Here is a 27,139-nt window from a genome sequence, read left to right as displayed (position 1 = left end):
TCTTGCCCCTCCCACCCGTGGCGCTACCAAGGGGAAACTTCGACGCCGCTCCCGTCTCCTCCTCCTTCCGTCATAAGTGGCGCTTAAAAATCCTCCGCTCGGGTGAAAAATGAGATTAAAAATCTCGCCTTTCATTATGATAACTGTTGAGCAAATGACAGCGCAGAAAGTTGGCTAAAATATTGATGGGACCGCGTGATCTCGGTCGGGAGAGTATATACGAATTCAACGATGAACAATATTTGACAACTCGCGGAGCTTTGATTTCCCATCCACACCGAGCGCGCACTCGTAATCACCGTGTGTTTCGACGAAGTGATAGCGAACCCATGGTAAATAAACAGTAAATCGGGCAAATAATTTATGTGAACACCAAAAAGTGGCCTGTATAGGGAATATAAATGAATGGAAAGAAAGAAATGGGATTTTGGGAAAGAAATGGGGAACTTTTAATCCCTCACTTGCTACCGTATGCAAATCTACGTTTTATTTCTTTCGGTCACAAACCAAGGTGGCGCTATTTGTAAAAGTGAGGGCATAGACTGGAATTACGTGTCAACTGTATTGGGATCTAAAAACTGAACTGACATCAGAGAATTAATTAACTTAAACGTTTAATGACATCGACAAAAACATACATGGAAATACGACAAAATTTCTTCAATAAAAATAATACTTAACAGCTTTCAATAGCGTGTTCTTCCACGTGTTATAATTTCGCAAACAATATTTTGTGCAATTTATAATATCAAGTCTCATGAATAAAAGCGCTATTTAAATAAACTCAAGCATTAAAACAACCGTGTCAAACTATGGTTTAAAAACGAAAACAAGAAAAATAGCATGGAAAATATAATTTTCTATTCCTTGCGAAGTTTTTCGAACATAAATTTAAATTAAACGAGCAAGAATGATAATTTAAAAAAATTAAGTAATGTTCAGTCCTCCGTAATTAAATCCTCAATTCGGATTAGAAATTATCTTGCTTTTAATAATGATAACTGTTGAACTAATTGTAAGTAACTGCCAAGTTCAACCATAACAATCATTACTTCAAATGAAAACCAAAAGATCCTACTTCAATATGGTTCGGGGTAAGTGAAGACTTGACTTTTCTTATATTTAACGGACGGTATTTTTGAAGGACGATTTTAGTAACAGAACTGGAGAAAAACAGTACATAATCTTAAATATGTAATCGCACTCATTAAATTACGGATTTAGCTCATCAAGTCGCATAAGAACGCAGCTTTTATTCCCAAAAAAGCCCCAATGAAATCTTACACAATTTTTGAAGTCTAAAAATGAAAAAAAAAAAAAAATTAATGTGAACAATGGATTTCAGCCACTACTATTTATAGTGATGACAAACTCGCGATTTTCTTAACATCCCAGAAATTAGCCACATTAAAAAATGAAGACATGGAAATCTTCATCCTTTCGGTCCAAACATGGTTGTTGTTTTAATGCAGGCATACCGAAAAAATACGACTAATTGCATTTCTTTTCTCTTTATAAAAAACTACTTCAAAACGACTGATTTTCACAAAAGTACCACAATTTTGGGAAGAAAGCTCAATTAAGTCATATCGGATCTCTGTGTGATTATAATGGCGGGTCGTCATCAGCCTATGGACCACGAATTCTAAACAGCTGATCTGTCATGCCTAATACTAAACCACGAGGGAAAACACTCATCCACCTCATTGATAAAGGCACTAAGTTCCCTGGCCTTCAAGCGATATATTCAGTTATTGCGATGAACGCAAAGAGTCGTTCTCGAAGATGTCTCCATGGAGTACGGATGAAGTCCCATTCACAGCAACTTAACTACGGTATTAGAGGAAAATGGGATAGCAATATAAAATGAGGAAAATGTAGAAGGAGTAGCAAAATCGTCAAAAATTCATTTGAGAATTAGAATTTTGTATCAAACTTTTTTTCCTCATTTATGGAAATAATGCATTTAATACGAAGAGCCAGACGCTACTGCGGCGAAAGGCCAGTTGGGTCCTCACTCAAAAATTCTTTTCTTTTTTAAATGAAATATGACCCAATTTGAAGAATAACGTTGTATCTACAACACAAGAAAATATGAGAAAAATCAATGGGGAACTTGCATCGTCAAAAATCTAGTTGATTTTTTATACTTTTTTATAAAAAATATTCATTTGTTGAAATTTCACAAGCTAATTCAGTAGTTATCTTTTTCAATTCAAGAGTCATTATGAGTCCCAAAGATTACGAGTCATTGTACGTTTTTTTTGTCTCCTTTATACCCGGTGATATGAAGTCTAATATGAAGTCACTTCAATAAAATTTCAGCTATACAACATTCCAATATCATGTAAACCGCTACATATTTCACAAACAGACTCGGAGGTTTTCGTTTTGTGATCAAAAGAAGACGAGTTGCCCAACTGAATCGCAATCGGTGACCTTGAGGGTCAAAGTTGTCATTTTCTGGCCGAATTTGGATGGAATGACCCGAATAGTAAAATTCGTATCGTGTGTCAGAATCCCTTGAAATGCGAGAAGTAAAATTAAAAGATAAGTTTCATTAAAATATTTAAAAAATCAAATTTATTAATGATTTCCTATTTCTATTTTCACTACATTCATCATTTCATACTTACCCCAACACCGCGCACCGCCTACCATGCCACCCCTTCCTCGGTAGTATTTCCCCAAAAAGACATGCGCACACGGAAACCTCGCTTCTCGAGAAAGGAAGAGGAGAAAAAAAATACACGGCCAACTTGCTCTTCCATCTCGAGCTTTTTACATGCGCTCTCTGTGACGGGAGGACCCTTCGGACGATGAGGAGCGGGAAAGGGTGCAGTGTGGTGCGGTGGTTCAAAGATGCGGGGAGGCCAGGCGGTGGAAAGAGACCACGAAGGGGCGAGAGGCGGAACAGAAGAAGAAGAAGATGGGGGTGCAAAAAAAAAGGAATGGAGATGTTGTAGGAGGGAGAAGGACAGCGGAAAAAAAGAACGCCGTGGGGCGCACGAGAAGGGAACATGACAGGGAGCAGTGAGAGGGCGAGGAGGAAGTCCGCCGAGCGGTCCGCAGAAGAATGAGAATGTGTTCAGCCGTATTTACATCTGGGCGGAATCCGCGCACAGCCACCAATAAGATGTCAAACTGGAGAGCAAAAATGTGATCCGTGAAGCGTAATAAAAAAGAAAAGAGAGCGGTGAGTACGTGAAGCTGGTGAGACGCTGAAGGGCACGAAACAAAAAAAAAATGGGAGGGGATTGAATACGATTGTGCTCCACCCGAGCTCTACGTACTGTCAAATAACTTGCGAAATTACTTTCGAGTGCAAGTCAGCGCTCAACAATCTGGCGTCAGCAATAAAGGACTGAATATGTCAGGGGCTCAATGGCATGCCCTTTCTAAATATCCAGGCTGCTAAGAAAATAGGGGTAGAGCACAATTTACACTGACATACACCCGAATACTCTTAGGGTGAATCGTCTGGTACTTCATGACGAATTTTCACGGGCAGTATTAAATAACAATCAAGGATATTTCCATGAATCTGACGTCTCAGAGAGCACAATATAAAGTAAATACGTCACCATATACCATTTATAACTCAAACCGTACAAATATTTCATCCTATTCCTCAATTCGTATGAAAGAATACACTCAATCTTCACAAAAAAATTACTTCAAAATAAACTTCAATCCTTTTGACTCATGTCCTCAAGGATGCTCTCATACTTCAAACTGTAAATACAAAATATGTCAAATTTTATGCTAAAAATATCAACGATAAGGCTACTTCTTCAAGAAAAACATCATTAGCATTTACTCGCACTGATGCCGTCTTGTACCTCTGTATAATCACCTCCCATTTTCATCAATTCATTCAATTTCTAACGTGACATTTTATCCCCTGGCACATAGCTAAGTACATACGGCCTCAAATTTTCATTCAAGACGCCGGTAATACGACAAAATTTTCTGTGCGTATTTTCTTCATTTTTAAATGAAGAAAATACGTACTATATCAATCACATCATCGCAAAACCACAGAAGGTGTTATACAGCCACTGACTTACTTAAAGCGACTTTTATTGAAAGCTCATGTGTCCCTACCGTGGACATAATTATGAAACGCCATAGACATTTGCTATTCTTAGCTATGAAGAGTAGAAAAAATCTTTAGTTTCCCTTGGCACACTTGATACGAATAGGTATTTAAAACAAAAGTTAAGGATTACGAAAGATGACCTTGTTCACTCGGCTGCAGTACAGCTTAACATGGTAACACAATAATCAGAGAGGGATTTATTCAGAAAAATTCATCTATTTGTGTGAAAATATAAGATGCAATGAAGTACTGCAAATATAGAATTATTAACAGTAAAAGTCATATAATTACTGCCCCACTGCTAATTAACAGGGAAATAATTTGAATAGATACAGAGGCGATCGTAAAAAACAGGCATGTCAGCTGACTCATGTTATGCATTTTTTCTTTGAGCACTCTACTGTTTTCGAAACTCACTAGTCACACAAGAGGATACTGTACCTATCCCGCTAAAAAAATCATTCCTCCCTTCCTTGGATTCCCTTTATTATACGAACTTTTAGCCACCCTTACCTGTAGAGCAGTGACCTCTTCCATTTCTTCGTAAAAGGGTTCGTACGTAAAATTATGCGAAAAGAGGAGCTAATTTAAAAATTTTCCTCCCTCAACAAGAGGACATTAGTTTCATAGAGAAAAAAGATATTGTTCTGAAACTGAATTCTCCAATTTTGTTTAAAGAGACTGCTAGAGTGAAATCCTTCTTTACATTTACAACTGATACCGTAAATCGCATAAATAAGACCAGGAATAACTAAAACATCTATCATTTATGTATTTTGAATCAATCGCTCATTTTTTCTACCTATTTTTGCACATTTACATTAATGTTCCATTCCTCCCGGAATGAGGGAGGACTGGGACAAATGTCATAAGTTCAGAAAATGCCAAATTCCACCGCACTCACCTATACTAATTTCTCAAAGAGTTTTCTACGGAATTTATCAGGGTCAAGGCAACTAAGGATTGCAAAAAAATTGATTTAAACCGCTAATATTTTCACACAAAAATGTACTCCAAAATGTGTCCCAGTCCTCCCTGGTCTCCCCTATATGACGAAATTCACGGCTTTTTCCAGGTTTCTTTTTCACGGGAGACGAAATTCACGGCTTATTCACGGTTTTAAGGTTTCCACGGTTGAGTGGGGACCCTGCAAACCACTCCACATCGAAATGGAGAGGGAGACAGAGAATACTGAGTGACCACGAGCAGAGAGAGCGAAGAGGAGGCGCCAAAGGGTCGGAAGGAGCGGGGATGCAGGGAAAATGCAGCACGGCGTGCATCACGCAAGGCTGGCCGAATATTTATACAAAGCCGTGGAGCGGCGGAGTCGACCATTGGTCGGGGCGAAGTGAAGAGGCAGACCGACCAGCAGATGGAGATAGGGAGACGGACAAAAGCATTCCCACACTCTTGTTTGCAAAGGGAGCCGAGAGGATGGACATCACTCACACTGGCCCTGGGATTTGAATGCGTAGTGCATGCACAGCACGGGGGTGCAGGGAGGGGGGGTTGCTCCACCATTTTCAACAGTTATTTCACAGCGATTGGCACTCTCCCGTTTATATCCAACGGATAGATCAGAATTACCCTGCTGCAAGACAAATATACCTAAATTATTTCGTTTTGGATCGAACCTATCTCATTTTCGACTCAGGAAAGTAACCTAAAGTCTATCGTAATAACCCTCCTTAGCCATAAAAAAGACGCTCTTTTTAACACCACAGGTTCTCCACAAATATTTAATTCTACGTGACATCAAGCTACCATTACAGCTGTTGAAATGACGAGTACAAAACAAAGAACACGCATTGGTGCAACTGACACAAGACTTCTCTGTGTTCACATATCGCAGGGATGGGGTTCAGGAGAAGAAAAGTGGTAGGTAGGAGTTGGGGAAAATCGTGATAATGTAAAAGGGATGTAAAATCATCGTGGAAATGGGGACAGGCTAGGGTAATTCGCAAAATTTTAATGGAGTATTGCATTTAAATCTAATTCCACCGGTAGGTGGTCTACTATGGAGAGCAATTGGCTGATGAACTAGAGGTCCCGGGTTCAAAGCCTAGGTGAAGCCTTCGGATAACTCCAAACAAACCCGCGAAGGACAAGGTAGCCTAAGGAAAGGAACTGGCCCCCCTACCCTGGATGCGTGATATTCATAGGCCTATGGCTCATATCGGGGTGAGCTCTACCCTCTCAACCTGCATTAATTATTATGAAGCTACCTAAAATAATCAAAATTTAAAAAAGTATGAGATAAATCTATGGAGTGTGCGCAGGATACATATGCAACAACGAATAAACGGTAATTTAATATAGAACATACTATAGAATGAAGTGTAGGATGCTCAAGAAAAAGTGACAAGCAGGGTCAAGCAGATGCACTTACAGGTAGAGAGGTTTTGTGTTCCCAGACCGAATGGGAGAAGGGGGTTCGAATGCGGGTACGAGGAAGGAGAAAGAGGTGGGGACGATGAGTTAATAGCAGGGAGAAGAGGGCATATCACTGCAGGGGAACGGCAATGAAGGGAGGGAGAGAGGCGACGACGATTCGCGGGGACTGAAAGATGATGGAGTGGCGAGCGCGCGGGTTTGATAACAAACGAAGGTTTTTCGGGAGATGTCCACCCGACGCCGGGCAGGTGGAGAGGGCGAACGGACAGACGGGCAGGTAGGGGTGGGGTGCTTTTGAAGGTTCGTCAGAAGTGAAGGGTGGGTTAGGGGGCCGAGGGTGGGGGGGGGGACAGAAGGGCGAGGGGGCAAGGGTCGAGCGATGCCGGAGCGGGAAAAGAGAACTGGAAACGATGCAATTGCATGAATTATGCAACGCTTTCCGAAATGCAATTATGTCCGAGAGGAGGAGGAAGAGGAATGCGGGATATATCCGTTATTGTTAACTTTTTATTTCAAAAGTTATGACCCTCTCCCTCCGCGCACACTTGAAAGAGATGAGCCGGCATTGACAAGTTCAAATCATTTTTATTCTACATTACGCGCTGCCCGAACGAAAAGGTGAATCCGAGCGGGCGTTCTCGTATTTTTTTCCTCTCTCTCTCCCGGCCCTTCATTCACATTCGCGTATTAATTATTTTCGCGTGCGCACGCGGGCTATATGATTGAGCATGCATACAGTTTCCATATAGGTTTCAAACTCGCGCGAGCGGGAGGAGAAAATAAAAAAATGGCATTTCCGCGCGAGGAATTCCGATTGTTTATTTATATTTTCCAGACCACGAATTCGAAGTGATGAAGGAATGCAATTTTTGGCCCGACGTAAGTCGTGCTTCCACCTTATTTCGGAGAGATAGTGTATCAACGTAAGGTGTAGCATATACATCAGAAACCAAATAAAATTCGAAAAACGCTAATAAACCCAAGATGAAAGAAGCCCAAAATTCGGTGCGGTAACTTAAACTCAACTCATAGCGCAGAAAAAGTGAAAAATACAGCGAACATATTGCAATCAACGAAGAAAAAAGCCCAATATTAGCGGGAACACACGTATGTACAGCAAAAGGACTACGTATCTCGGTTTACCATAAAAATTTCTCAAAAGAATTCAGCGACCTATTTACATACAGGAGATAATACGGTTAGTGGTAGTTTTCTGGGGCCAAGAAATGGTCAGGTATACTGGTTGGAAGGGCATTACAGGAACGTAGATCGAAGTATAGGCTTAACTTACTTGGGAAATTCGAAGAAGATATTTTCTAAAACGACGTGAATCATATCATTCGTTTACCATCGTACTATAGTAGACGTGATCATAGAATAAAATAAAAGAAATAGACTGCAAAACAGAGAGATTTAAAATTTCATTCTTCCTTCGTAACTATTAAGGATATCTCAATTGATCAAAGGTTGTCTCAATTGATAGGATTAATGGCGTTGCTCGCTAGGGTCACTCATTGCTTGTTTTTCTTCATAGTTCTAACTTTGCATGTATTTGCTCTAGGAATTACTAACCATTAGCAAGTTTTTTTAAATGAATAAGCACTCATATTTTGCTAGTATGCGTAATATTTCTATGACCGTGCGGTGTGCATGTGGCGGTCCTGTTGCATGCTGCATGTTGGTGAATTGTCACCCCCTGCCAAACACCCTAGAGGTGGCTCTAAGGGTATTATGTAGATGGCGATTACATGCTTTTATTTTTCCATGCGCTTGTGGTGATCTTGGTGATTTTTCACCCCCTGCCAGGCACCCTTGGCTCGCATGGAGCTATGTAGATATAGAAGAATAAATGAAGTATTGAGGGTCAGCGAAAGCTCACACCCTGCCAAACACCTTTGCGAAACTTAGTCACAAGAATTCCGGATACACTCATACACGTGGACAAGCATAAAGTTTGAGTGGGGGAGAAAAAGGAGCTTTTCGCGTTCCCCCCTCCACTCACAAAACTACGGCGTTGCCAATTCAGCGGAGGCAATGGGCGTAAATTAGATGCCTTTTCGTAAAATCCTTATTTCTCATCGTAGAACCTCGATCAAAAGACGCATTTAATCTCCCAACGACAATGAGTATGATGGGTGTATTTCTTTACCTCCAAGTATTGACATTAGTAAAGTAAAAAATGTACTACGACATGTCATATCGGCAGCGGTTACCTCATGCAGTGACGCCCGTCTCCTGAGCACCCGGATTATCTCTGAGACCCCGAGAAAGGGTTCGAAAAAGGGTCGCCCTTCCATCCAGTATACCTGACCATTTCTTGGCCCCAGAAAACTACCACTAACCGATAATATTCATATAAAATCTTTAATACCTATTGTACCAATACGAAGAATTAAAGAAATGCAACTCCTTTTTGGGTGATCATCAAAGGAGAAGAGTTCCGGGATATGAGATACATTCCGTTTACTCAAACATGTCACATATAATCCTCTGCATTTCATGCCTTAGCTTATGGCATATTAACCAAGTCGGAACAATAATAGGCTATTGGAACATATTGGCGATCTTGGATTGAATGAAGAGTAAATTTTGTACTCACATTTCGTACCACAAGACGTCTACCCAAACATATACTTGGTAAACAATGGTACCACATGCAAATTGCTCTCAAAGTTTACTCACTCATTCATTTTAATTTTTCAATACATGATCCAAAGCGAAGATATCACCTTTGTAAAAAAAACACATTGAAATAACAGCAAAAGTTAATCTATGCTGTTATCATCAATTGGAAGATATCGGCATTCATTTATGCGAGTAATGGTAAAGCACGACTTATTACATAACATATTGCTATCACATTTTAATCACTAATCAGCCATGAATAGTAGCGCAAATAATACACCTATTTAATAAGACAATTACAATGAAACCAAAAAAATTTCTATGCGAAATGGCATTTTGAAAACAAGTAGAAGCGATAAGACAGTCAGCCACGGAAAACGGATACGTCGAAATAATCTCACACTAGTCAGATAAAGATTAAAAAATCCATTGTTTTCCCGATATTCTAGAAGAATTAAGTCTCCACAACATTTAGTTTAACATAATAGGTGATGCCATTTTTGCAGAACTATTTCAACAAATTTGTATCAAAAATGAAGTCACTCACAAAGAAAATATTTCACGCAACGCAGAAGACAGCCCCAAGGTGGAAATCGAAATGGCATTCTGGAATTTCAATGGCTTTTTAATAAGTGAAATTGGATGATGACGAAGACAACTATAGGAATATAATCCCTAAATTAAACAAGATAGACAAGCACGATAGCGAAGTTGATGGTTGGTGAATTACCTTTGTGGAAGTAATACATGATAATATAAAATAAAATCACTTTGAACTTTCCACACGATTTTTTATGTTTTGCTGCCGGTTTCGACGTGTTCCACGTTTCCGTTATTTCCGCTACGTAGATGATATTATCTGTCTTTGGAATGGTAGCCATTGGCAACTTCATCAGTTTGTCATCCTCCATAACACCTTGCATGACTCGATACAAATCACCAATGAAGTTGGTACAAATTGTCCTTATTATCTAGATTTAACGATATGTATTAAGGAAGGTAGACATCAATGCTCCATATACCGTAAGGTCACCTTTTCTGACGTGGTCATACAATTTGACTCAAATCATCACCGTTCCCTAAGTTGGTGTCGTTTCACTCCCTGATGCATCCAATAAGCCTAAGCCACAACTTTACCGAAGAAAGTTAATGAGCACTTTTTGCCTCAAGACTTCATCATAAACAAATCACCTAGCTGAAATTACACCATAGCTATTGATGCTGATTTTGCTGAAAAATGTAACTTCACTGAGTATTTGGCATCGTGAATTAATACTATAAAAGAAGATATCCACAAATATGCTGGTCTGCATGAAACAATGGATACTAGTATGAACTTATATCTTCAACAGGTGTTGAGGTTTTTTTGTTTAACTCGACAGGGTTTTGAAAATATTTTAATAAATACCATAAAAAAACTCCCTGGTACTGACTGAAAGTGATGAAACAATTTGGCCTAGCACCGAAGAGGAGAGAAAAAAATACAAAAAAAGCTAAGTCTATTTTGATCGTGTACAAAAATACTGCATTGGCTACTTTTTTTTCTTCAATCCGCCAGTCGTTACATCTGTCCTCGGAGATTTTCACAGAGAGAGAGAGCTTTTGAAAATTCAACCAACGAACAAACACTGGAAAATAAAAAAATAAAGAATTGCCGCTCACAGGCGAATGCGAATATTTCATCCCCATGAAAGTGGTCCATTTTTTCGCAAAATTCGCCGTATAATCCAGTTTATTCGCCCAACCTTCCGTGGGGTATACGTGCTGCACGTTTGGCACCACAAAATATTCATTAACGGCTAAATCCGTTACATTTTTCGCCTCCATCCGACCATCCCTTTCCCCTTCACCCACCCCCAAAAAAACCCCGGCTGACAATCAAATTCCAAATACGACATTTTTTACCTACCCCTTCCCCCTTGCCACAGTGGGAGAAAGCAGTTTTCGCGGTGTGTGGCGAAAACCTGGACAACGTCCGTGCATTCCGACATCAAAAGAAATTTTCTGATTTTTATAGTATTCAGGCACGTGGAAATCGAAAGTGTCCCGTGCGACAAAGAAAACGCATACTGCGGGAATTTCGCACGCGATTTGGACGAGCGAAACGGTGAAAGCAGAAAGCCATTTGATGCTCAGCCGCCACGAGAATCATCCGTTAAATATACGCCGAAATGTCCTCGGGCGCGTGAGCGAACTCTCACATTTATCATAATAATAAGACCCATTCTTTTCCGCGCATTAAATCCCCCCTCAAAAGCGAAGCCATTAAAAAATCGCGAATGGCCTTTATGACATGGCATTCGGATGACACTCAAGGTGACACTAGGTTATATCACACATGAGGTATTCACGAAAATCTAAACTGAAGCTTACCGCTGAAGGCGTGGTTCTGAACGATTCGGGCTCAGAAAATACGTTCTATAAAAATTGTTACGCCCTTTTTAGCTAAGGGCTAAATATTTTGACTCAATTGATACGACTCAATTCATTATAAACCACCATATTTATTTCAATGATGAATTTTTTTACCTCCAAAGCCCGAAAGCCATTATCTAAAGTATTTCTAATTTCCATACATAACATGTAAAATAGAAGAACAGTAAGGAACGAATTGGATGCCACAACATCAGAATTTTATCGAAATAAAGTGCGAAACTATCGTTGCAGAATGGATATGTATTTTGAAAATAATTATTATTACACTAGACATTACCCTGGGGCATATGATATCCAATGTCAATGAAACCCAAAGTCTAGCGCATAGATAATACCTAATCAGATTCAGATAATACTTATACAGATAATGCCTCAATAGTTTGGGACATCAATATTTTTATAATTACGAGGGTTATTTTTCGCCTTCTTGCTAACAAATTCCCCTTGTTCACTGGGGGGGAGAGGTCAGGAATCTAGGCTTCCGACTATCTAACCCACTACCTACAGTAAGTGCAATGTAGCAGTCATTTTTGAAGGAAATTAAAAATGTCATAATATTTCTACAGTAAAAAATCGTTCATCATGCTCGTCGTAGCCTAACAACCTATCTGAATGACTCGCGGATGCATATTTTCCAGAAGTGGATAATTGATGCTAAGACGTTTCTATTGTTTAGCTACGATACCTCAATCTACGTTTTGTGATACTAAAATCATGATTCCTCAACTACTTTCAGTGCTGGAAAGGAAAACGAAAGAGGGATTATTTTGATGGATGGACAATAGAATGACTAACTCCTAGTTTCCAAATAGGCTATAGAGAATCAATGGAAATTTTAAGTATAATAGATTACTAACATTTAGCCAACAAATATGCCACGAGTCACATTTGAAGTAAATTAAAAAGTGCATGATGTGTCTACAGCAAATTATCGTTCCTCATGCTCGTCTCATGTAGTACAAAGGCTGTTTAAATTAAACACTTGCAGGTTCTGTATGAAAAGAAACACATAATTTCTAGAAATTTTATTGAAAAAAATTTTTATGATGGATAAACCGCGGAATGAGCTCGGATAAAAGTAGTTAATGTTGATTTTCATGAACCATCCATAATGGAGGTGGAAGGAAATAAATTTCGAAGATTTTTATGAAATTCGCAGAGAATTGTTGCCACGTCTTCGAACTTTGATCTCAAGAAGCCATTTGAAATGGAGGGGAAACTGCCGCCATGAATATTTCCCACCCACTAAGCAGTACCGATAAAAAAAACTAGAGACATGAAATAATGCTGCGGAGGATTTCGCTTCTAAAATAGGGAAAACAAGAAAATAATGATGGAACTACATGGAAGGATGATATGATGAAAAACTAATATCCTTGATAAAAATTGAAGACTATAACTCGGTAGAATAAATCATGACATCCGAAATTTCGAAAAGCAGTTGGTTCACGAAGAGTCAATGAATTTTCAGAGACACTTTTCAGCCAGAAAAAGCAAAAAAAAAAAAAAATACTGAAAACAAGAAAATATTATGCAATTTTTCGAGAAAGGACACTAAAAATAAAAAATGGATTGAAAGGTGTTTTAACCGTGTTGTTATGGTAAAAAATGCAAACTAAAAACTCTCAAAGGGCCATTACCCTTTCCACAACTCGGCAGTACACAATTTTAGGCCGTAAAGATTCTTCAAAATTTCTGAAGCAATTTACTCCTACGATGAGGCCGAATATGGGCCAGAGTAAAGTATAAATAAATTATTATACAGTGTTCCTGTGGTATTATTACTTAAAAGATGATTCCATGGTAAAAATATTTGTGGCTTCGATTGGCAATGCACACATAATTGAAGTTCTCTACGTTAAAAACTCACAAGCTATAGTGGCAATTGCTATAGTTACTGTAATAGAAACCTATTCATCAAATTTTCAGATAATATCCACAACAAGAATATATTTACTTCTAAAAATGGGTAATTAATAACACAGCGAGCCCCATTTTACTGAGTTCAAGGAAGAAGTAGGGTGAAAGCAACTATGTATAAGTGTCTTCCAAACTCCTTGAAGTTCATAAAGCTAAGGTCATTATAAATGACTTCAAATTCAATTAACTATACGGCAAACAACCAGCACATTAAGGTCAACGATAAATAACGATCGTAAATTGGGGGTAAGCATAATTGTGAAATAATAATTACAACATGCATAAATACTTACAAATGCACTGAAGTGGAAACATTCGGAATATAGAAGCTCAATGTAGACTAAGAATGTCTTTAAACGGAAAAACGGTTTATGCAGCAAGAAAAACCACTCAAGACAAGTTGGTGGAAAAACTACAAAATTATGACCTTATGCCCTTAAAATGTGGAAATTAACTCTCAGTTCTTGGGGACGAAATACTTTATAAACGAAAGAGAAAGAATTTGGGTGTCCGTATGTAAAGCATGCATCTCAAGTCATGACACCTACCCGGATTGCTTTCCATGTTGCAGGGAAAATAGAGTCATAAAATATACATAATTCAACTCCAAATTTGTAGAGGATTTAATGGGGGAGAATAGTTGTTACGAGGAGGGAAAGTATTATACAACTCGTATTACGCAGCGATTCGCTCGCCGTTTGGGGAAAATTTCCCCATATTTATAACGCAATAAAAAGTAAAGTATAACGCAAGTATATCATGATAGCTAATATGGGAATTGAATAGATTGCTTCGTAAACATATCTTTGGTTTTCCTCCCTGTGGAAATTTGTATATCGTTTAGCCGTAAGAACCGTATTTACCGTATTTACCGTATAGTTTTATCCATACCAACTTGTTCGGTGGTGTCCACAAATTTCCACATGGACGAATAACGCTTCGTTAGCTTAACTGGTTAAAGCACTCGACCGGAAATCGGGGGATCTGGGTTCAAATCCCGGTCAAGGTGAATGAGTTTTACCCTGAGGATTTATCGCACAATCTACGCAATACTGTTTGGTCGCATGTCCCACTAAAACAGATAAGGTTTACGAAACATCATAAAATACGGAAACTACTAAATACAATTAACTATAGTTACTTGCATTTTCACTTATGTATACATTAAGTGCTATAGATGGAACGTACACCCAACGTTTTTCGTAGAAAATGATGTAAATAATTTAGAGAGACCGAAAGGCTCTAAGAAAATTCATTTTATTATTTTTAGTTCATTAGAAAAACATTGCTTTGAGAATATCGAGTTAAAAGCTATTACAATAACATTTTTTCTGAGAGAAATTTGTTTTGTAATAGCTTTTAACTGTTAACTTAACTTTCAAAAATTACATTGTAGATTTCATACCTTATCTTTTTCCCGTTTTCGCTTTAGCCCATTCCTCTTCTTTTCCAATGTTCCCTTTCCAACTTCACTTCTGCTTCTTCTTTTTTTACAAATTTTAGTTCAATCAATTTTTCAATACACTTTGATCGAAATAAATTATTGGGCATATGGATACAAGCTACGAATTATTTCTCTTTTCTAAAATAACATTGTACATTTCCTACCTTATCATTCTCATCTTTAATTATAGATCCTTCCTCTTTTTTCAAATTTTCCCAATTAACTTCCATTTCTTTTATTCGCATAAACAAATTTTTTGCAATGATTTTTTGTCATCCTCCTTCCTTTCAATGATCGCAGCGCCGTCATCCATTTTTGGTGTCAATTTTTGAACTAAGCCCCATAGTTAATTTTATAGGAATACATAGATAGAAAATAGACAATGTAGTGTCTTGAAAGTTTTCCTAAGGTTTCAGAAGATTTTAGAGGGAGTGGGTTCCATGACTTTTTGTCGTATCTCGTCTCGTTCACTCCAAACATTTGTATGAGTGAGAGAGTCAGTGAGTGGTCGGAAATGGGTTTTATAGTACATAAATAAGGTGTATAGTTCATCTCTGATACGCTCTTAAACTAATTCTAATGGATCATGATGTGCTTAAGTATTTTCCTCCATCAATGTGAACCAATTCATTTATTTTTAGTTTTACGCTGAGGTAAATCCAAATTTTCTTCACGTGTGACCATATTCTGTTCTTTTCCACGGTATTCTGGAAAAATATCAGTAATTAACGTAATTTCTCTGTCAAAATGCACATATTATCCACATTTATGTTAAAAAGAGGAGCATTGGGATTATCTGACGGTATTTTCCGGACAATGGAGCCATCTTCAGAACCAAAAACATACTGTATGGCATATTTACATCATTCAATGGATTTATTTCCGAAACTTAAAACAAACTAAACGATCGCAAAAAAAAGAGTACCTGAAGGATTAAAAGTAATCGATAAACAAGGATTACGATAGCAAGAAATCTATAATAGTTCCCAAATCACATTATAACTAGCAAATGTTCAGAATTCAATCACTTCTTCTCGGTTTATTAAATTCATCTACGGTGCTGACGTGAGATCACTACGAAATCTCAGTTGCATGATACATCTGTGGTATTTTTGCGCAACGGAACACTTTACAGCCCATTCATGAGTTAAATATCCGAATGTAGAAAAAAAATCAGAAGTTACAAACATTGTTAAATTCTGTGATTATATATATATATATATATATATATGATATAAATATCCGGGAGCATGTCACTCCTTACTACACAAAGTTGCAGTGGTTGAAACCCCAACAGAAAACTAAATTCCGGCTATCTGTGTTTGTAAATAAAATCTTGACATCCAAAACCACCAGGGTGAAACTTGTAGAATAGTAAAAGCTAGAAGACGATTTAAAATTCCAAATTGCCGAACTACGGTGCACCAATTGTCAACCTTAAACTCTGACATAAGGATGTGGAATGAAATACCGGACGACATTGTAAACTGTAACACTGTAAATCAATTCAAAATAAAAATATTTGCTTATTTACTTGAAAAATATAATTGTAATTAAAATACTGTAATGATATATATGATTAATACTGTAAAATTGCATTGTTGTTGTTCACTGCTGAGACTTATTTGTAAAATGTGATGTGTTCCATAGGACAAGGTCCTAGGACAATAAATTTATTATCGTTATTATTACTATTAATGTGTTAGGTTGAGGCGAACATTTAATACGTTCTCAAACTATGAAACAAACTCTGCGTTCACGCACAGAAATACTTGGCTGGAGCGATCATATACCTATCATAACACAAATATAGAATTGATTATGTAATAAATATCATGTCACCCCTTCAAAAGCCTCCACCACGGCGAATGCCATTTTATATTCATGCGCTCTCTCCAGAAGATGGAGAGCGCTCTGCAAGTAGTGCATGGATCGGCGCATAACTCATCTCCCCGGCAAAAGGCGAGAGCATGAGTAACCCTTCCCTAACATTACGCTGACGCCTTTTTGGAAGGGACTATGCAGCATAGAAGGGCCCAATATCACCATATATATTCGCCAATCCCTCTCCTCCCCCCTCCCCCTTATCCACCGTAATTTTAGCGCCGTTGTGTCAAACCTTGGCGCCTCTCTCGCATCATTCGAGCCCGGAGGCGACCGCCAGCCACACCACGCAGCGAGAGCATCACCTATCGACACCACCACGATCCCGCTTACATTTAACCCGGGAAAGGTAATAGGCAGGAGAGGGGGGAGGAGCAATCGAGGGGTGGGGGGCGCGATGGTGGCGAAATGGGATGTGGGAAGGGGGGAAGAGAAAGTAGAGACCTCGCGGGGGGTTGGGGAGGACCGCAGAAAAAGTATCGGGAGGAGGAAAGCGAGAGCTCACACGGTGGGAGCCGGAATAGGCAGGTGGGCGGAGGAGTGGGGGTGGGACGGTGGGGGGAAAGGGGTGCGATGGTAAAGCGCGAGGAGATGGAAGGGGGAACGGATGGGGTGTGGCGGGGGGAGGTTTAGGAGGGGGAAATGCAGGGAATAGCTCGGTAATCTCCCGGCGGAATCCCATTAAGGGATTAAGAGCCGGATCGGGGGTGGATTATTCAAAAGCCTAAATCGTCTAGATTAAACGCGAGCCGATGGTGTCGGGGAATATATATATAAAACTGTACACACATATGTATTAAATATATAAGTATACATACGTGTACGAATATAATGGACACGCTCACATACGACCACCTATACAAATACGTATGTATCGGAGAGGACGTAGAGCATTACTTGGCTTACTTGGCGGTTGGGAAATATGTATCAAGTATTTAGGTACACTTATGTGTACGAATATAATGAACACACTCATAGATGGTCACCTAAACAAACACATATGTATCCGAGAGGAGGTAGAGCATAAGATTACTTTGCGATTGGGAATAGAACATGGGGATGGTTAAAAATAATGGAGAGGTTCATTTGAGGAGAAAAAGAAGATGGCGAATATAGTTTCCCATGATTATTTCCATGAATATATATTCCCATCCGGATGCGAATATATATTACATATGTATTCGAATGGGAATAATTAAAAAAAAGGAGCGATTCATTTGAGGGGAAACAGGAGAGGGTGATAGATCATGAAGAGGTCATAATAGAGAATATACAAAGGTTTACTCCTCTTAAACTTTATCTCACTGTAGCAGGAAACAAATTTTGCATTTATTAAAATCTGTCGATCTGGTGTTTAGCTGACGGAGACGATAGCAGTCTCCACCACCGATACTATGAAAAAGTAGCACTAAAATAGGCAGGAAAAGATTTATTGAAAGACGCAAATAACAAATACAAATGGCTTGTTTCAAACACATTTCAATATCTACTAACTTCATAGATAATTACCAAAGATTGGTAAACCACAATAAATCACAAGTTCAGTGAGCAGAATATGAACAAACCAACGTATATATGCATAGAAAATTTATTTTCAGAGGTAATGTTTACAAAAATAGAGCCAATACTTTGGGAAAAAAATCACAAAAGATCACCGAGCTTACAATAACTTCAAAAAAATGCCATTGAGCATGGAAAAGAATAACGATAAAATTTTTAAACATATATACTAGAGGAAATGAGTGAGATCGGTCAAAAATGTATACTGAAACAATGAATGCCAAAGAATTAGTACAATAAAAACTCTCAAAACAAGTTAACGCGAGTATTAAAATAAGTTAAATGTGAGTAAAAGAGTAAAAAAAACCACTTACAATATCATAACAAAATGCAAGGCACCATTGGCAGAACAACTCGGCTTCGGTGGAGTGACTCTATTGGTGGGGTGTAATCGCTCTGTAATAAATAGTAAAACGCAATTAATTAATCAACGTACAAAACATGGACAGCGGCAGGGCTCGCAACCCATCAAGGGAAATTTCGACGTGAACTTTGAAGACTTCCACTGCAATTTTCGGACTCCGATGGAAATGAACAGGAAAGGGATTAAATGCCCTTGGTAATGCCCCGCTGACGCAAAGAATTCTGGTTGTTTCGTCCATTTGAAGAACACGCCAGACGGTTATACGTTCGGAGAGAGACCCCACAGGGCATAACCGAACATGAGATCGCGGTAATTCGACCATTGAAATTCAAAGTCGATATGATCCAGAATATCCAATTAATTGCATAGACTGCGAGGCCGCGAATAATTACAGCCGTCTACTCCCCCTACGAGAGTTGATACCCAAAACAGGAACCCATTTCCATAATTTATAAACATAATAAAGCAGGGATCGCAAAACCCGCAGCGGACAACTACAAGCAGCTCTGAGTTGCAGCCCAGCAACCTTACTGCACTGGTGAAAAATAAGCTCTACCGCTATATTCTAGGAAAACTTTAACACAAAACAGCCCTCAACTTATAAAATAAACTTTATTCAAAACGGAAATTTAAGTGAAAAGAGTTACGGACTACAGAACACATTTAATAATCACCTTGATAGAGTTTCCTTTCTCGAAAATGAAACAATTTTCAAGGCTTCAAATTTTCCTGCTCTTTCATTTTATTTCATTTAGTACACATGTTTATGGTTTTATCTGAGTTTGAGATACCTAAGCTTTATGAAACGCTACACGAATGATTTATTAAAAAAAAGTAGCTTCAAACCTTTGAAATGGCACTAAAAATGAACTTTGACCTTGAAAAAGTACAAAGTCGACAAATAAAGACCAAGCAGGTATTGCATTTCACAATAAAAAGTACTGAAGGGTTTTATATACAAAAAGCAAACATATCCGACTGCTGTATTTAAAAGTTGGGATAATGCCATTTATGTGATTAAACCTGAAAATCCCTGAATGGGGAGGTAAATTAAGGCTCTAACTAAGACAACTTCTTTACAATATTCTGAGTTCAAATTTGCTTTCACAAACTTTATGATAAAACAACGAAAACTTTAACTAAACAAGCATCTACATTCATGCAAACAACCCCCACATTATTTCATCCATAGCCCATCCTGAGCCTTGGAGTCGTTGATTAAATCATACAAGCATTAATTATTTAATGAACGAATCATTTAATGAGTGAATGAAACCAATTAATGATAAAAATAATCCTTACACAAATCGAACTCTATATTTATATCGAACTCTTTCAAGATGATTATACTCGAAGTCTTATAAATATCGCGTAACTGTATCAGGTACAATCGCTCAAACTTGATCGGTAATCTATTGAGTAGTGGCTAAAATAAGGATAAAATCAAATAGCAACTGAATAGATGAGATGTTGACTCCTTGAAGTTTTATCTAGTCTATGCATTATTGGTATTGTTGCTCTAAGTCAATACAAAACGACTAGCCTTAAAAATGAAATTTAACCCGCGAATAAACATTACTTCCACATAAAGACAAATATGCGGTTCGATTACCATGTTTTCATCCAATTTACAGTGGTTCCCAATATTTTTTTTAAATTAGCTCTTGGGATACTGAAAATTTTCAATGTTTTACATGTGTAGGAAATATTCACCGAGACTGAAATACAGCGTGCTTCTCATGGAAACCTATATTACACAATAGAAATAGCTATTATTAAAAGTTATAGAGACAGCATAAATAAATATAATAACATGAATACTAACATTTGTGAAGACAATGAACTTTCTACAGCCTACATGAAAGTAAAAATTCCAAAGCTATATTGTCATAGTATTATCTAAATTTTCCATTGAAAATTGGTCATGAACAAAATATATTGAATTTTGAAGGTAGGTAATGCCTTATTTCAAAACTGACGTTAGTTATACCAACACTTGTCACTAGCAGGCACAGGATAGCATCTGTGAACAGGAAGCGATTATTCATTTCAGTCTAGTCCGTTTTACAATTATTATCATTTTACTATTATATTTTACCTACTTTCATTTACCTGCAGTACATTTGTCCTACATAAAAGATATATTTCCTAGCCATTTACTTAACAGGATCTTACCGTAAATGCAATTAAAAGTACTTTTTTCTGCCTTATATTTCAAATATGCTTTATACGTAATTTATTTTTTCTGTGGAGCGAATATTGAAACAGAAGTTATACTGTAGGCTAGAACTGGAAGGGAAAATAGTTTTTCAAAGGAATTGTGTAAAGAAATTTATTCATTTGAATACCTGCAATATTGTTTTCATAAAGCCTCTTGCCTCTAGCCATGGATTTATGATTTCAACCGTACAACAATTTGTAAATTTGACATCATAACCACCTTTGAGCATACATTTTGTTTGGAATAAAAACATTTACAAATTTAAAAGTAATGGAAAGGAATGCAACAACATTCTTCGGGTTCTTCATTTCTTGGCGGCTCCAAAAGTTTTAGATGGGTTCACGGAATTCCCATGCATAACGCTGTATTAAACCATAAATTATATTATTGACACACAAAAAATCAAGCGACCGCCCACAATCGGAATAAAGGCAGTGGAGCACGTAATTTCACCGTTGCTCCTTAAACGAATCATGCTCGCAAAGGGCATGGCCTTGCTTGGGTAAACGGACTCTAGTAATGGCTCGGCCGGACCGAAAATTAGCCGAAAACCGTAAAAATAGGGGTTCGGTAACCGGGTTCGCATTAGGTTACGATAGTCGTCGGCAACGCAGAAATTTTGCGCGAAGGAATTGAATTATCTGCGTAACGAAGTTGGCTAAACCGGTGCTTTCGATCAGAGGGCGGAGGCGGAGGCCATGAGACGGGGCGAACATCACAGGCTTGATGATATTGGTTCGGCCGGCGGGAACGCTAGGATTTCTCAGAACCAATTTCGCGAATCATAAATTTCACGAGTTTTTGAGATGTAGGTGGGTATAGAACAAAAGGAAAAAAATAAAAGTTTGCCACTAAGTTTCAACACATACCTCTTATTTTAAAGTTTTTCTCCCTCCAACAACTCGTTTTGTAATCTCCAAGATTTCATAAATGTCCAAAGTTTTAGGAAATACTTGTTCCGATACACTTTTTTTTCCTCCGCCATGCCATTAAGGCTCAAAATGAAAAAGGCCGGCAACAAAAACAGATGGAGCACGATTTATATTTTACTCGGGAGAGAGGTGGCGGAGCCAACTAAGGGTAAACACCCAGACGCCCGCCCGATGGAGTGCCGGGGCTGCATTCATCATGGACCTTGTATCTGCGTTTCCCCACGGAGGCTGGAATATCTTGAGGCGATATTTCCGAATTTTTAGCGCGGTCAGAGTTCTCCAATCTTAGTATGACAATTTTTGGACTAAATCCGTGTCCCAAATCCATGGAGGAGCACGGATTTTGGTAGCCAACAAAAAGAGAGTATGCATTGGGACATTCTAACGTAGGTGTTGCCATCTGCTGGGCACTAGCCCAATGAAAAACAAGAGAAATTCGGAATGATTTGAACAAATTATGAACAAAACCCACCACATTGTTAATTTGCGCAAGTGATTTTGAATTTTGGATGTCAGAGAAGAGCATTTTTTAAGCTTTTAGTACATTAGGCGACCTTTTTGTTTCAGTAGTAGTAAATTAGGGGAGTTTCTTTAATTCGTAGATTTAGTTCATTACTGTTTCTTACGTAGGTAGTAGCTCATTTTGTTTCGAAAATTTAGCGTGTATTCCTTTTCCTTAGTTTATACTGATTCAATCGTTCTCTTAAAAAAGTACGCTTTCTATATTTCCTTGTCTTTTAGCAATTTACTTTCCAGTTTTGTATTTCTAAGGTCGAGTTTATTTAATATATTCATCCGGTTAGCGTCTAATTTCGTAATTATTCTCTAAATCGTTTTAAGGTTTTCCATTTAGACTTTTAGCCATTTTATTTCATCATATTATATTTTACGTCTATAAATCAGGTTTCGGCATTTTGTAGCTCCAATATTATTAATACTGTAGTTTTTCAATTTGTCAATTTTTCTGATTCGAATTCCGACTTTCGCCCTCTTTTCGAGTTTTAACGAATTCATTCATAATTTCTACACTCCCTGTAACGTGGTTTCATTAAAAAAAAAACGAACAAAATTACCAAGTACCCGAATATGTCTCAAAATATTAACACTATCTACAAACAAATACTTCCCTTAGTTGGCAGTCATGTTGCCCTTCCACTATTTCATTTCCAAAGACGATTTCCACCCTTGAATCATGGGAAAAGGATGCACTCGTCGATGCCCAAACCTGACGGCCTAGTTGGCTGCCCAAATTCCCTCCCTTATACTGGCTAACGATTTTGGACATCCTTCCCAACCTGCCCAAATCCTGGGATTAGGATATCCAAATGACGAATTGGGACACGGCTTTTGTCACTATCTAATAGTTTTAGTTGGCTAAGTTTTGTTCCGCAGGTTCCCTACGTTACATGAAAAATGCTGCCTTAATCACTAGTAATTAGCCGGTGGTTGTCATCAGAGTTTTCCCATCATTCGCGATACTGCAATTAATTTATAAACTCTTGCGTCCTGTGAGCCACTTTACTGGAGGGTATATCCTTGAAAAAATATACTTTCGTTAAATTCCCAGTATAAGTGCAGGGAAATGACTAGTTATCACCCGTAAATTTTTATTTTCAGCTCAGCTGGTTGTAGAACGTAAACTTAGTGATTGATAACAATTATTCCCTGGGATGTTTGAGACATGACTTCGCGAAGCCTACCAATTACTTAAGTGATTAAAGAAAGTTTACTGAGTGCGTTCCATAGAATATTTTGATGCATTAACAGTCTATGACGAAAACTTTCAGTGAAACGTACGCATGAAACCTTATGAGATCGCCTATGTTTTGGTCAAAGTAGGCGTGGCTTATCCTCCCCCAAGCGCCCGCATTCCTGCCACACTTCGCTCCACGCTCGGAACCAGTCGTGCACCCCTCGAGGGTATTCCAACCTCGAGGCATTTCCCTGACCTCGACGCGTCCTCCCGGATAAATGTGACAAAGATCCCTAACAAGTAACGGGAGAGGTCGCAAGGAAATGAGCGAGGAAATCACATCAAAACCTACTCCCCACTAGCTTTTCCTTCACCAAACCCTTGGATTTATGTTCCGCAATCCGAAATAAAAAAAGGAACGCATTGAATAAGTTAATTATACCCGCAGAGAATGGGCTAAAATGTTACATGCCACCCAAAAATAGGCGTAAACGTCAGACGACGCGTCGCGACGACTTTGACAACATGACTGATTTCACTGGTTCTTCGGATACTTCCAGAGCTTACACAAACGTCACGATACCTAGGCAAACTGATTTTATGAAAAAATTTCCAGCCTTCTGATCACCCATAGTGCCATAAAAATAAATATGTCACAGGAACTTAGCCGTATCACCGAGGAGCACGTAACTTGAAAATCGGAAAAACATTACAAATAACAAATTGGAGGTTTTAGGTCAGTTTCACTCTTTCATTCACACAAAATTACGCCGAATAGAATAAAATATAGTAACTGGCATGACTCTTCACTGATACCAGAAAAGAGAGGATGGACAAACAAGAACTGAAGACAGATATCATTACTGAAAGGCTATGGCCAGACTTTAGCGTGTACAACAAAAGCGGAGCTATAGTTCCTATCACACTTCAGAAATACGGCGAATACTCGCTAGCAACCATAGCCTTTCCTAGAAAATGGGTTCCCTGAATGACATTAAGACAACCCACCGGATTATTAGACGAATGATATGGTGGTATATGGAGAATTCCTCCACCAATTGCAAAATATTATTATACGCAGATGACTGCAAAAACAGATTGATTCCCCGAATGACTACCTTAATCTGCAGAAGGCTCTTGATGCCATAGACCAATGGTCTGAGATTTGGAGTCAGAAAATTAATCCAGCCAAGTCTACCATTCTACCATTCACCCTACGCAAGTCTATCCTAAGTATAAATTACCGATTATCTGGACATCATATTCCTTTGGTCACCTCTCAGAAGGATTTAGGGGTTATTTTTGACTCTAAGCTGCTCTTTCGTGAGCACATTAAATCCATTTCCACCCGCGCTATGTCTTTGGTGGGTATGATGTATCGCCACAGTGAGGTGTTGGATTTAATTGCTCTACGCACCTTCTTCCTTTCCTGTGTCTCTCCGGTCCTAGAATACTGCAGCCAAATCTGGTCTTCGGCCCCACCTTCTTCATTAAAGCTCCTAGAACGTCCATTGATTTTTTTCCTTTCTGTTGTCCGCTACCGCCACTTGCCTTTTCGTAACTTCTCCCTCAATAAGATTAGATCCTCTCTTGGCATTTCTACTTTAGCTGATCGCCGTATCCTCAATGACCGGAGACTCATTTTAAATATCATTAATGGCAAATACAGATCATCAGACCTTCTTTCTTTTTTTCCGCTTCGTGTTCCTTCGCGCACGACGAGGTCGAGTGACCTATTTCATTGTTTCACCCCCCGCCTTTCTGTTTCTAAATGTTCTTTTCTATTCAGACTTCCTTCTTCCATTAACTCCTATGCCAAATATGTTCCAAATTTTGATCCTTTTTTTCATCCCTCACCCAACTTGCACCATCACTATCGTAATTTTCCCCCTATTCCTCGCACCACCCGATGACTATTCTTTGTTATTATTTGTAAATACTGTTGAATATTTTTTGTTTTTGTTGGTTACGTTGCTTAATGTTATGTAATTATTTCTCCTGTTATTGTAGTCCTCTGTAATTGGCCTCGTGCTGTTTTTGGACTAAATAAATAAATAAATTATGTACACATGTGAAAGGTAAAGTACAACGGTGAACAGAGTAGAGGACCAAACACTTCAGACACGATCAACCATGGATATAGTCCATGCGGGTCTCGACATCAAAAAATACAATTCATAATACAACGTAAAATTACTTTTCTAGGTAGAACAAAATTACTCTTCATGGCATAATGTGAGGATATTCCTACAGAGTCATCAATAGGACATAAGCCAAGAAGACCATTAACGGAGGAAGGATTCAATAAAAACAAACCCAGGAATCCCAGCTTCATAAAATAAGGAATCGTAAAAATATATGAAATAACACAAACGACAAAGTTTATGAGTATAATATTAAATGAAGAAAAATATACCGCTCAAAGCTTCAAAGTCGTAGACCTAGGATGTAAGAAATTAAGACATTTTTACCAAAAAATGTCATCCATCCTGTAGGAATGAAATCGGCAGAAAACTCGAGAACTCAATCCGTCAAAAAAGTGTTTATACTCCAGTGCGACTATAGATTTATAACCAACAACCGCGAAATGGCGAATGAATAAGTAATTTAGAACCTCATATATATATATATACACTAAATATTTTTATTGCAACGTTTTCAAACGGTATTGCCGGTGACTTGAAAGACTTGTACCAATGGCCTGGTTTGAGATTGTTTGTTGCCTCTCAAATCATTCCCTTGACTGTTCCTCATAGATTCAAGTATTATTAAAATGGAACGACAGAAACTACTAAATGAAATTTCAATTGAAAGAGTCGCATTTATCCTTAATATGATTCTTAAGTGAGCGCATCATATTCGTTCAATTGGTCTCTTTTAGTGGCGGGTGCCTCGTTTAATGCTTACGTAATCAACTTGGCATTTCCTAATTAGGTATGTGTAACAATCCCTAGTCCATTAATGCCTGTATTTCGTATTTGAAAATTTTAATTTGGTGATTTCTGAGGGTTAAAATTTTATACATTTTACACGCATGCATGTGCAGAAAAAGTCAACTCAGAAATCCCGACAAAAGTATCCTGACATTTTCAGGCAAATACCGCAAGTTTTTCACAGGCAAAACGTAATGAAAAAAAGACTGCTCCTCAAAATTTATATTCTTAAGCAGCAATCCATATGAAACAAAAATATTTCATGAAATTAAACGGGGTACATGCACAAGGTAAGTGACGCAGATCAGTGCGTCGTTCCTTTCGTAGAGCAAGTATATATTAACAGGTTTCACGCCCTAGATCTGGGAAACGTGCACGATATATTTCAATGCTCTCGGAGAAGAGCGACCATGCGATGTCCTCGACGGTGAAAAGATAGGTGTAATAGCGGAATTTGACGAAAATTACTGAAGAATTCACGTGCAAACAACTTCGAACAACTCAGCGGCTGAACCTCAACACAGGGCGAGTTAGCGACATGGGTGGACACGCTCCGGTTACCTAACGTGCACCGTAATTAATTTAGGAATAATTCCACGAGGAGGGCAACGATAGGGGGCGAAAATTCATA

At 38.4% G+C, this 27,139-nt stretch overlaps 1 protein-coding gene across 1 annotated transcript in view; it reads right to left on the bottom strand.

Moving 5' to 3' along the window:
• LOC124159763 (protein bric-a-brac 2-like) overlaps positions 1 to 27,139 on the bottom strand; it is a 779,585-nt gene that overhangs the window by 552,977 nt on the left and 199,469 nt on the right. The window contains exon 6 of the mRNA XM_046535677.1: positions 18,680 to 18,761. The gene's annotated coding sequence lies outside the window, so the exon portion shown is untranslated. The remainder of the gene's footprint in view (positions 1 to 18,679; positions 18,762 to 27,139) is intronic.

The sequence above is a fragment of the Ischnura elegans genome, chromosome 5 (genome assembly GCF_921293095.1).
Source record: "Ischnura elegans chromosome 5, ioIscEleg1.1, whole genome shotgun sequence".
Classification (NCBI taxonomy): Eukaryota; Metazoa; Arthropoda; class Insecta; order Odonata; family Coenagrionidae; genus Ischnura; species Ischnura elegans.
This window is presented reverse-complemented; position numbering and strand designations above follow the sequence as displayed.